A 13,132-nucleotide genomic window follows, 5' to 3' on the forward strand; every position below is an offset into this window, starting at 1 on the left:
CCACTCCACGACTCCCTGCTTAACTGACACCCCGCACAGCGCAGAGCGAGAGAGGGCGGGGCCAGCTCACCTCACACCAGAGCGGACACTACCAAAGCCGGCTCAAGAGGGGACGACAACGCCGCAGAACCCTTTTCCCCCATCGGGGAAAGGACGCACGACGTCAAATCCGCCCCCTTTTCTCCTGCAGACGGGTGGTAGGCGCTGAGAATCAGACTGACAAGGAAGCTGACCCATGGGAGAGAGGGACCGAGGGGCTGCAGCCAATCTGGGAGAAGGGGGCGGGATCTAGTTCTATTTGTAGTGTGCCTTTGTGAGAGTGCGCTTAGTCAGTGTGTGAAGGACGGACGTGTTGTGAGGTGACGGAGAGTGTGTCCGCTATACCACACACTGTACTTTCCCTATGGGACTGACACTACACATAACGTTCCTACGGCGGCCCCCCCCCGCCATTCAACCTGTCAGACCTTCTCAGGCCGGAAGATTACATAAAACCCCGAAAACGTTACATATTACCTGAAATCAGACACCCTAGAGTATAAAATAGCGGTCGTTCCAATTTTTAAATTGCGAAATATTAGCTCAATGCTTTTTAAAATGCAGCAATCCAGTAAAAAAACAAAAGGGCACATGAACACAACATCAGGGGCGAACTGACCATTTGGAAACTTGGGCACTGCCCGAGGGACCGGGGTCAGTAGGGGGCCCCATGAGATGCCCCTGGTACCTTTTTCATAGGCTTTTTTGAGTTTGGGCAAGGACACAGGGGCCCCATGATCCCCTATTGCCTGGGGGTCCCATGAGTTGTCAGTCCGCCCCTGCACAACATACTAATTCTTTAGTAAACTATGAAAGACAAGTAGGTAGATACCGAACATGTCAAACCTCAACATTGCTCCTGCCCATGAAATGGCGGCAAACCTCGATACCCCCTATTTTCCATAGGAAACACTTTAAAAGCCCCAACAGGCAGAGGTGGCTCTTTAATTGGGCAAATGAGGCGGTTGCCTAAGGCCTCGCACACGATGGGGCCTCACGGCCCCCTAATTTGCCTAAGGCATTACCAGGGCGGCTAGATTATATGAGATAACTGGGGGGCACAGCTGCTGCAATTCCCCTTCTGGCTGCCATGCTGGATATGTCTGGTGTCGGTGCAGGAGCCCTTCGCCCCCTACATCATCCACCTGGAAAAAGACATCCCCCTGGGGACTCTTCCCCATCCATATCCAGGGGTGGTTCCATGCAAGGATATCAGGAAGGAGATCGGGATCCGCCAGCTGGAAGCCATGCATTCTCTGCCAACGACCAGATCAACGGAGACCCGGAGCTCCTAACAAATGTCACCCTAGGGGGTGACACAAATGTCACCCAGATACTGGGCACCTGCTCTCGGGACACCTATGCCCTGGGACAGTCCGTCTCCTTGGTCCAATCTTGTCTATATTCCCATTGCACACTTTCCTGGAAACATGGCTCATCAATAGCAGGTGCTGTACCGACTACCAGCTGGGACTGGGAACATCATAGGCAAACGTACTGTACGTGTTCACCGGCACACTCCAAATATCTCCAAATATGGTCCAAAGTGTTTTTTATTGCAAGGAAGATCTCATCACAGAAGAACGTTCAACGTTTCAGAGCCACACAGGACCCCTTCGTCAGCGGCCCATGCCCGATGAAGGGGTCCTGCACAGCTTCGAAATGTTGCACTTATCTTCTTTGCAATAAAAACCTATTTGGACCATATTTGGAGATCCATGGTGTGCTGGCGAATATGTACGTTGGTCATCTTGGTCCAGGCGCTCATCCAGAAGGATGCCTCCAATGCGCACTGTACCAAGGGGGAGCCCCTGGGTTATATGTTCCCCAAGAAGGTTAGGGGGGTGGAGTCATTGGGGCTTTGGAAAGTTCCATCTTCATCAAGGTGGCCAACATCCTGTGCCCCTTCCAGGTAGGATAACCTGTGCTATGATCTTCCAAGTGGGACTATGATACATGTATGCTCAGATCTTCCATTACAGACCTCTGCTCAGACCTTGCAGGTAGGAACCCCAGGATGGCTGGGCGGCTCACATGTTGCATTAGATTCCTGTATCTGAATGGTGCAGTTTGAAGAGATTGTTCCATCTGGTTCTTAGCCTGGGCTCATTACCTCCCTCTCCTCTCCATTCTCTTCCATTGCCTTCCTCTACTACCAGCAATTCTCTGCTACAGCCTTTGTGGTTGCTCTTTTCCTTTTCCTTTTCCCTTTCTTTTCCCTTCCTTTCCCTTCCGTTCCCTTTCCCCTTTCCTTTCCCTTCCCCTTTCCTTTCCTTTCCTTTCCCTTACCTCCCTTTTCCCTTCCCTTTTCTTTCCCTTCCCTTTCCCTCCCCTTCCTCCTTTCTTTTCCTTTCCTTTCTTTTCCTGTCCCTTCCCCTTCCTTTCTCTCCCCCCTTTCTTTTCCTTTCCCTTCCTTTTCTTTCCATTCCTTTCCCTTGCCTCCCCTTTCCCTTCCGTTTTCTTTTCCTTTCCCTTCCCTTTCCCTCCCCCCTCCCTCCTTTCCTTTCCTTTCCCTTCCCTTCCCTTTCCCTTCCTCCTTTCCTTTCCTTTCCCTTCCCTTCCCTTTCCCTTCCCTTTCCCTCCCCCCTTTCTTTTCCTTTCCTTTCCCTTACCTCCCCTTTCCCTTTTCCTTCCCTTCCTTTCCCTTCCCTTCCCTTCCTTTCCCTTACCTCTTTCCTTTCCTTCCCACCCACAGTGGCTGGTCTTCTGCTACATTTGTTGGCCCCGGTGGACTTGCTGCTGGCACTTGTCTTCACTGTAAGGATTTTGCAGGATTTTTTTTTGGAGGGGGGAGCAATGGAATCTGTATAGGAAGAGTCTGTGTGATTATGTGGAGTATATACTGTATGTATATGGAGAGTCTATATGAAGATGAGGAGACTGCATGTATCGCACCACATTCCTGTGCAATGTCCATGCAGTGCGATTTCAGCCATTCATTTGTATGTCTCAAATCGCACTGCATCAGCACAAAAAGGATGCAGGACCCTTTTTTCCCCCCGTACTGGAATCAAAGTACATGGGTGTTCATACCTATGCGACACGATTCTGACAATTGCACTGCGTTCTGCAAACTATTTTGGGGTGTCCTTAACATACCATTGACACCCGCTGCTGTTTGTATGAACACCATGCGATTTCAATGCGGTGCGGGAAACGCCCAGGATTCGCTGCATTTCCCGTATCGCATATGTTTGGATGGACCTGAAGGTTTTTCACTTTCATGCATACTTTTCAGCCTTTAGAACCATTTTAAACTTTGACTTTGGTTGGTTGGTGGTTTCCTTATCTTTAACCACTTGCCAGGATTGAGGATAGTTTCCCCCCTTTGAAATCGCACTATTTCAATGACTTCAAAGCTGACTATCAGTGCCACCATTTCATGTGCAACTTTCTGACATCTGTGCGACTTCATTTAACAGATGTCAATGCAAGATACAATGAAGTCACACAGAAATAGCGCAGGAACCTTTTTCAAATCCGCTGCGATTTGAGTCGCAGCAATGTGAACGGTTCCATTGCCGCAAATATGGTGAGTCTTGTCATGCGACTTTGAACTGTCGCATGACAAGTTGCACTGGTGTGAACCAGGGTATAAGGTCCATAGCTTGTACTGACTGTTGCTTCTAGTGGAGTCAGGTGTCATTTTTGCATGTTTTTGGGTCTCCTGCGACCCAACCCTCTGTCTTGATATTTTTTTCTTGCTTAACAAACTGTCTGAAACAACCTAAAGTGTCCGATTCCTTTTTACCCCACAAAGAGTCAAGGATCAGAGATCCTGCCCTAAAGTTTGAAATGCTAACCCACTGAGCCCCCTGGGGTTCATCCCCAGGGTTTCTGTTAGAAACCATGAGGCCCCATACAGCCAAACTGACAGGGCCATCCCCCTTCCCCCGCCCAATAAAAAGTTTACTATGCTTCAGTTATGAATGAACACAGTGAGTGATCAGTACCGACATATTTTGCCAGACCTTTCGTCCACTCTACATACTGCAGGATTCAATTGTGTGCTTGCAACTGCCAGTGGGACAGAGTAGAGAGTAGCCATCAGCACTGCAGGAGTGGGGGGCACACAGGGGAGCCTAGGCAGCAGGGGAAGATGTATAGTCCACAAGGAGAGTGATGGGTGTGGGGGGAGGGGTAATTACTGAAACCGATCCCCTGTATAGCTCTTTCATTCAGCTGCTGCAGAGAAAGCCATACAGGAGATCGGTTCCAGTAATTCCCCCCCACCACCACCACACAAGCTAATCACCATCCCTGCCCACATCCGAATCACCCGTCTACATGGGCACCCCTGCTGAACTGGGCCCCATACAGGAGGACTGGTGGTACCCCCTTATCCGTGGCCCTGGTCCTCCCCATCAGCCCTAGGGTACGGGGGTCCTATAGAAATCAATAAAAAACGCGGTTTACGAATCAATAGATTTTTCCATGCATCTCACAGTCAGAATTTTCCATTCCACAAAACTGGCTGAAAGCAATCACAGCGATAATAAAAAATGATCGATAGAGAGGTAGGTAGTACAGATTGCACATTTCCCATTTTGTCATTGTGCGGCACCATGACTGGTGTTCTCCAAATGTCTAATTTTCTCAGTATAGAAAGTCTTTCATGTTGATGGAATGGAAGTCTAACAATCGCTGTTACATTTCTATGGGCAGCAGTAGAGAAAAAGTGGGATAGTGTAATAAAAAAAAAAATCAATTTTCCGTCTGTCCCTTGCTAGGAATGAGCGGATCACTGGCACTCTGTTACTATCGCTGGGCACAGAGATGAGGTTTTTTATCTTTCTGTTCTAGGCTGGCGAGGGGGATCTCACCGGGGCCCCTTGTAGGGCTGTAGGAGGAAATGGTTTCAATTTCACTTTGGATATGGCATTTTATTCACTCATTTTCTGCTTCAATACTGAGATGACAGATTTCTGTACAATAGATTCTGTACAGGGGTGGACTGACCATTTGGAAACTCGGGCACTGCCCGAGGGCCCGGGGTAAGTAGGGGGCCCCATGAGATGCCCCTGGTACCTTTTTCATAGGCTTTTTTGAGTTTGGGCAAGGACACAGGGGCCCCACGATCCCCTATTGCCCGGGGGCCCCATGAGTTGTCAGTCCGCCCCTGATTCTGTATTTCAATCATTCAGTCTAAGGGTTCATTCCCACAGACAACAGTAAAAAATAGGAGGTGGTGTTTCCGACCCCCAACCCCCCACCTAAACATAGTAATGCAGCCACACAGGGCTGTGTCCTTGCCAAAAAAAATTAAATGGCTTGTCAGATTAGACAGACTTGGAATAATAGGAAAGAAGGAGCGCCCGATATCCAAAAGAATGCACTTTTGGTGGTAGACTAGGAGGCATTTATTGAGAATATCAACAAGTACATCAAATCAACGCATTTCGAAAGAAAAGACTCTCCCTTCTTCAAGGCTGTTGCTGCACGCAATTCCCATCTACCCTATAGCAGAAGTACTGCTACAGGGCAGCACGGGTGCACAAAATCATGTATATATACGTGATTTTCCATCTCCGGGTAGTGGGCACATGTGAGCCGTGCACGCGTCCTACTCGTGCCACCATTTGCGGCTTTGGCTGTCAATCACCGGGTCCCGGCCGGTGATTACTTGCCGGCGCCCGGTGATTGCCAAGCATCTCTGACGGGGGTAAACAAAACAGTTCTCTTCCCTGTCAGCTCCTGCACACTGATTTGCATGGCTCTGCATAGCACAGCCATACAAAGCAGTGTGCTTACAGTAAAGCACACAGACACAGCCCAGTATGAAAAACAGCACACAGTTAACCCTTTGATCACCCCACATGTTAACCCCTTCCTGCCCAGTGTCAATAGCACAGTGTCAGTGCTTTTTTTTTTAGCACTGATCACAGTATTGGTGTCACTGGGGATATCAGTGACACCAAGTCAGTTCCACCCAGTGTCAGAATGCCCACCGTACTCCCGCAGTCCCACTATAAGTTGCTAATCGCTGCCATTACTAGTAGTACAAAAAAAAAATCCCAGTATATATACCACCATTTGTAAACACTATAACTTTCACATACACCAATTCATTTGCACGTATTGGGATTTTTGTTAGCAAAGACATGGAGCAGAATACATTTTGGCCTAAATTTATGATTAAATTTGATTTTTTAAATTTTTTTTTACTGTACATGTTTAATAGCAAAAAGTCAAAAATATTGTTTTTTTCTCAAAATTGTCGGGTTTTTTTATAGCACAAAAAAATAAAAAACACACAGGCGATCAAATACCACCAAAAGAAAGCTCAATTTGTGGGAAAAAAAGGACGTAAATTTAATTTGGGTGCAGCGTTGCATGACCGCGCAATTGTCAATTAAAGTAACGCAGCGCTGTAACATAAAAAATGGCCTGGTCAGGAAGGGGGGTAAATCTTCATGAGGGCGAGGGGTTAAATGGGAAATATTCTCACATTGGTTATATATTTAGCAGTTTTCAGAGGAAAAACTGCCAGAAGGACGGCTGTCATTGCAGGGGCAGCGAAGATTAGACAAGGACAAGGTGGTACAGCCAGTGAATGCAACCCCCTCAAGTGAATGGGGCCGCACTGCAACTGCCTGCAATGCACACGGTTGTGACGCAATGGATTGGTATTTTGAAAATGAAACCTGTCAAACTTCTCTGAAAAGGGATCCACCGTGGATCCCATGCAATAGAGCGGCAAGCAATGCTAAAGTTCACCATGCATCAATATATTTTTGAACAACCATCTGGAAAAAAATTCTCATCGTTACATTTGATGACTTGGCAGTTGTTGTTTAAAAGTACTTTAATAACCAGTTGAGGACCACCCACCGGCATTGTACTGCGGATGGGTGACTTCCACGGGCACAGAAATATACCTGTATGGTTTTCCCTGCTTCCAGGTTCAGGGAGCTCGACTGCACCAGTATCACTGTTGATGTCAGTGTCAGTTAATCACTTCCCACCCAGTGTCAGTTAGTGTCAGATTGCCCACTGAACTATCACAGTCCCACCATAAGTTGCTCATCACCATCATTACTAGTATAAAAGAAAAAAAAATCCAGTATATATCCCATAGTCTGTAGGCGCTATAACTTTCATGCAATCCAATTAATATACACTTATTGGGATTCTTTTTTTTTACCAAAGACATGGAGCAGAATATATTTTGGTATAAATTAATTAAGAAATTTGATTTTTTAAAACTTTTTATTGGCTATATTTATAGCAAAAAGTAGGGATGCACCAATACCCTTTTTAGATCGGCGAATACAAGTACCGATACTTTGCAGTGCAATTTGCATCAATACAAAAAGTATAGACGCAAATTGCACCACCAAGAATAGCATGCGATTTGAACAGGAATGCAATTCCTTTCCAAATCACACGCGGTTTCACCACTGTTCCTGTGTGAATCACTGTGAGTTCACGCAGGAGCGGTGCAGGAAACCTCCCTGCACCAATCCCATGCTGTCACAAAAGGAAGAGCTGTGGGTTTGTAATCCCCGTGACTTTCTCTCTTCTCAGTACAGGGATGACAGTACGGGCTAGACTGCACAGTGCTGACCAATCAGAAGCTGTGTAGCCCATACTGTTATCCCTGCAAGGATAGTAGAGAAAGGCGCTTCACAGGTCAGAGAAATCCCCGCGGCTTTCTCTCCTCAGTGAAAAACATTCCCCAGGAAACTGTTAAAAGTCTTACCCTAGCAACTTTCAGTGCTGCTTCCCTGAACATCTGGTTTTGAATTTAAATAGTTAACAGTGGACAGTGCAGTCTCCAGTCAGTCTCTTAGCTTGGAGAAGGGGGAGGGGAAAGAAGACTATATAATAAATTGTACACATAAGACACATTATATAATACATTGTATACACATAAGACACATTATATAATACATTGTATATGTACAGGATAGACAGTATTATATAAAGCATTGTATACATATGGGATACATTATATAATAAATTGTACACATAAGACACATTATATTATTATTATACAGGATTTATATAGCGCCAACAGTTTGCTCAGCGCTTTACAATATAATGGGAGACAATACAGCAATAATACAGTTCAATACAAAAGGGATTTGAGGGCCCTGCTCCTTGGAGCTTACAATCTAGGAGAATAATTTGTACACATAAGACACATTATATAATACATTGTATACATACAGGATACATTATATGATAAATTGTACACATAAGACACATTATATAATACATTGTATACATACAGGATACACTATATAATAAATTGTACACATAAGACACAGTATATAATACATTGTATACATACAGGATACACTATATAATAAATTGTACACATAAGACACAGTATATAATACATTGTATACATACAGGATACATTATATAATAAATTGTACACATAAGACACATTATATAATACATTGTATACATACAGGATACACTATATAATAAATTGTACACATAAGACACAGTATATAATACATTGTATACATACAGGATACATTATATAATAAATTGTACACATAAGACACATTATATAATACATTGTATACATACAGGATACATTATATAATAAATTGTACACATAAGACACATTATATAATACATTGTGTACATACAGGATACATTTTATAATACATTGTATACATACAGGCTACACTATATAATAAATTGTACACATAAGACACATTATATAATACATTGTATACATAAAGGATACATTATATAATAAATTGTACACATAAGACACATTATATAATACATTGTATACATACAGGATACATTATATAATAAATTGTACACATAAGACACATTATATAATACATTGTATACATTATATAATGTACACATAAGATACATTATATAATACAATGTATACATATAAGACATATTATAAAATACATTGTATCTTTTTCTCCTTGCTAGAGGAGACAAGTGTGTTTGGGAAAAAAAAGAAAGATAAAAAAGTTCGATTTTTGGCCTAGGTCAGTTTTAGGATTAGGTCTTATGTACTCTGGGCATTAAAAATGGCACTTATAGGAGCATTTGACTTTTTTCTGCCTCTAAATGCCCTTCAATGTTAGCCTATATTTCCATGCACACGTACTGTAGATGTTTACAGGCAGAGGCGTTTAGAGGCAAGACAAAAAAAACACTGCCAGCATGTTCAGGAGCAGCAGCAATCTGGCAGAAAAAAAAAACACCTGACGCACCGAAAAGCATGTAAATATTTAGCACTTGCCCTCCAGAGGATTCACCCCTCCCCCCCCCCTTCCTGACCGGGCCATTTTTTGCGCATTTTTTACACTGTTTTTCTCCTGGCAGAAGAAGGGCGTTCAGGAGAACTGGGCAAATACGTAATGTGCATTAGGCCTTGAGGCCAACAATGGGGTCAAAGGTCAGGGTCAGTGTATTTTAGATTGTAAGCTCTAACAAGCAGGGCCCTCTGATTCCTTTTGTACCAAATTGTATTGCAACTGTAATGTCTGCCTTCATTTTGTAAACCGCTGTGCATACTGTTGGAGCTATATAAATCCTGTATAATAATAATAATTTTAGGTAGGATTAAAAAAAGCATTGTTTAATTCAGTATCAGTGTGTTTTAGGTAGGATAAAACAAGCAAAATGCGCACTATTGTTTCTGAGGCGTACTAGAGGTACAAACAACAAATAACATGCGGTGGTATCGCTGCGATCGTCAGGAGCAGGAGAATTTATTATGAGTTTTCCTTTGGTGGTCAGCCATGGTAATAAGCTTGGTTTACGCCTATGCATTTTTTAGCGCTTTTTGCATTTTGCAGAAACACACTACAGCCCATTTAACATGGTTTCCTATGGGACTTGTTCACATCTATAAATTTTCAGCCACTGCATTTTTGGTAAGGGCCAGGGACTTTTTTTTACTGCAGCAGATTGCAACACGCATTGGTGTGAACCAGGCCTTAGCAAGAAATATTCAGCTGAATTAAAAAACATTTTTTTTACTATTTTAGGCCAATTTTCTTTCAATAATTAAATAAATTAGGAGATATCCATTACTATTTACCATCAAATGAAAGGCCAATTTCTCCTGAAGAATACAAGGTATAACTCACCTGGATACATTAAGTAGATGGATGATGTATTTAGTTTTACTAACATGTGTTTAAGTTACAAAACTGTGTTCAGATATTAGGATTTTGTCATGAAAGGGTTAATATCACTTTAAGAATACATTCTTGAATAGAATTTCCTTTATTCAAACCAGAATTTAGTGTCCTATATACAAAGAACTTCAAGCGTCGCTGAACCCATCAAAACCCAGATTGACCTTATCAGGCTTCCAAAGTATCTTTGCTGAATGCAAGCTCTGCGGCGCCAAACAATGCCCGCACCCAGGTGTTCTGTACATTTCTTTACAGCTCTTATCCCTATTGAAGTATATTTTTAGCAATGCAAGCAAAGGTGTCAGACTTTACAACAAGGCGCTCCAATTCTCTTTTTCTGATTAGATTGTTTAAACAAAATGTGCATGCTAAGCGGTGGCATGTAAATCAGCACAGACAGGGAGTATAATGGTTACAGTCCTAGAGGTGGAACCCAGCCCTAGAAATCAGGTAATCATTTGAGAATCAGAAAAATCTCTTCTTTTTTCTGAGGAATCATGCAGTTTGTATTCACTAATTTTCTATCAACCCAGAGAATTGTAATTCATTAACTCTGATGTATTTAAAGTATGGGGTCTATTAGTAAAACGTTCATTGGAGAAATGTCACACATGTTCCCAAATAAATTCTCACTGTATTTTCTGTAATAGATTACTTCCTATGATCAGCAGCTCCATCTAGTGGCCAAAATTAGGTATAGTTTCTAAACTAGCACAATGAGGAAATATACTGCACCTTGGCCACTAGATGGAGTTGATGGTCATAGGAGGTAATCTATTGCAGGAAATACTGTGAAAATTCACCCAGGCTGTAGGAATGTGTATGTGACATTCACCCAATTAATTTTTTTTTATTATTATTAAACCCCTATGATTGTCTGCAAATCACATAACCCTGCATTAACATGGCACTTCCCCCACCAAACAGAAGAATGCATGACGCATGCAGCTAAACATGCTGAACTGGCAGAATTTGCATCCATATGGCCGCTTTAATGGCTGAGATAGATGGGATTTACGCTGTTCCATGACTGCATATTATATGGGTGCATCACATTGTCATTAGCATCTCTGCAAGTCTGACACCTAGCATTCTCCTGTTGCTAAGACCCATGCAGTTCTAATGGAGTACATTTGCACTTTATGCATATAAACATTCATGCATGCACCATAAAATGTGATCTTGTGACCTTTATGCCGGACCTCATATGGAGTTTTTTTTATCTGAATGCAGTCCCTGTGTGTATGAGCTCTAATGCTGACTTCAGGTGTCTGTTTGCACATATATGTAGATTCAGATGCAGAGATTAATGCAAAGGCTGCCATTTTCAAATGTAAAAACGTGTCTGGTTACATCACTACACTAAAGATTAGATCAGTGGTTCGCAACCGCTGGGCTGTGGCCTACTGTCAGGCCACAGCCTCCCTACTTCTGGGCCTCAAGTCAGCTGAAGATCCCATAACCTGTCACAGTGCCTCCCAGTATTCATAGTGCCATATGGCTATTCACAGTGGGCCACAGTGCTGCCCAATGTCCCATAGTGCCCCCCAGTTGCCATAGTGCCACCCAGCCTCCCATAGCGGCCTACAGTGCTGCCCAACCTCCCACCGTGCCCCCCAGTTCCCATAGTGCCACCCAGCCTCCTATATTGGGCCACGGTGATGCTCAACCTCCCACAGTGCTCCACAGTTCCAATAGTACCACTCAGCCCCCCATTGTGGGCCACAGTGCTGCCCAACCACCCACCCTCCCATAGCGGCCCACAGTGCTGCCCAACCTCCCACCATGCCCCCTAGTTCCCATAGTGCCACCCAGCCTCCTATATTAGGCCACAGTGCTGCCCAACTTCCCACAGTGCTCCACAGTTCCAATAGTACCCCTCAGCCTCCCATAGTGGGCCACAGTGCTGCCCAACCACCCACAGTGCCCCCCAGTTTTCATAGCACCATCCAACCATCCATAGTGGGCCACAGTGTTGCCCAACGTCCCACAGTGCCCCCCAGTTCCCATAGTGCCACCCAGCCTCCCATAGATGCCCACAGTGCTACCCAACCTCCTACCATGCCTACCAGCTCTCTAGAGTTCCCCCTAGCTTACTGCAGAGCCTCCAGCCCCCCATAGTGCTCCTAACCTCAGTGTCCCGCAGTGTCCCACAGCGCATACCAGCTCCTGCAGTGCCCTACAGTCTCAGTGCCCCTGAAAAGTCCCAGCCTCTTCCAGAGACACATCCCCCACAGTTGGCCCCAGCTCCTCCCAGAATCCTCATCCATATGTGAATTCAGATGCAGAGATTAATGCAAAAGCTGTGATTTTCAAACATAACAACGTGTTTGGTCACCTCACTACACTACAGACTAGATCAGCGGTTCTCAACCAAGGGGTCATGGCCTACTTATGGGCCGCAGCCTCCTTGCTTCTGGGCCTCAGGTCGGCTGCAGATCCCATAACCTTCCACAGTGCCTTCCAGTTTGCATAGTGACATTTGGCCTTCCATAGTTTGCCACAGGTGCATGGAAGGTTTGGAAGAATTCACTGACCCATGGGGGTTTATTTACTAAAGCTGGAGAGTCCAAAATCAGACTCCCTTCTGCATAGAAACCAATCAGCTTCTAACCTCAGCTTGTTCAATGAAGCTTTGGCAATGAAACCTGGAAGCTGATTGGTTTCTATGCAGAGCTGCACCAGATTTTGCACTCTCCAGTTTTAGTAAATAACCCCCAGTGTGTTGGGCCTGGTTAGCTCTGATGAAGAGGGCACAGCCCTTGTAAAGCATAAGCCAGCTTTAGTAAATAAACCCCATGGTGTCCATAACATTGAGGACCACTGGAATAGATAATATTTAATAAACTTTACTTTAGTTATGTCTTAATGGGAAATATCAAATTTTTTTGTAGACATGTGACTCTCGGTCTTCCAGGTAACACTTTGCATACCGATTGTGTCACATGAACCTTAGGCTG

The sequence above is a fragment of the Staurois parvus genome, unplaced genomic scaffold (assembly GCF_062004578.1).
Source record: "Staurois parvus isolate SC_StPar_1 unplaced genomic scaffold, SC_StPar_1.0 ptg001255l, whole genome shotgun sequence".
Classification (NCBI taxonomy): domain Eukaryota; kingdom Metazoa; phylum Chordata; class Amphibia; order Anura; family Ranidae; genus Staurois; species Staurois parvus.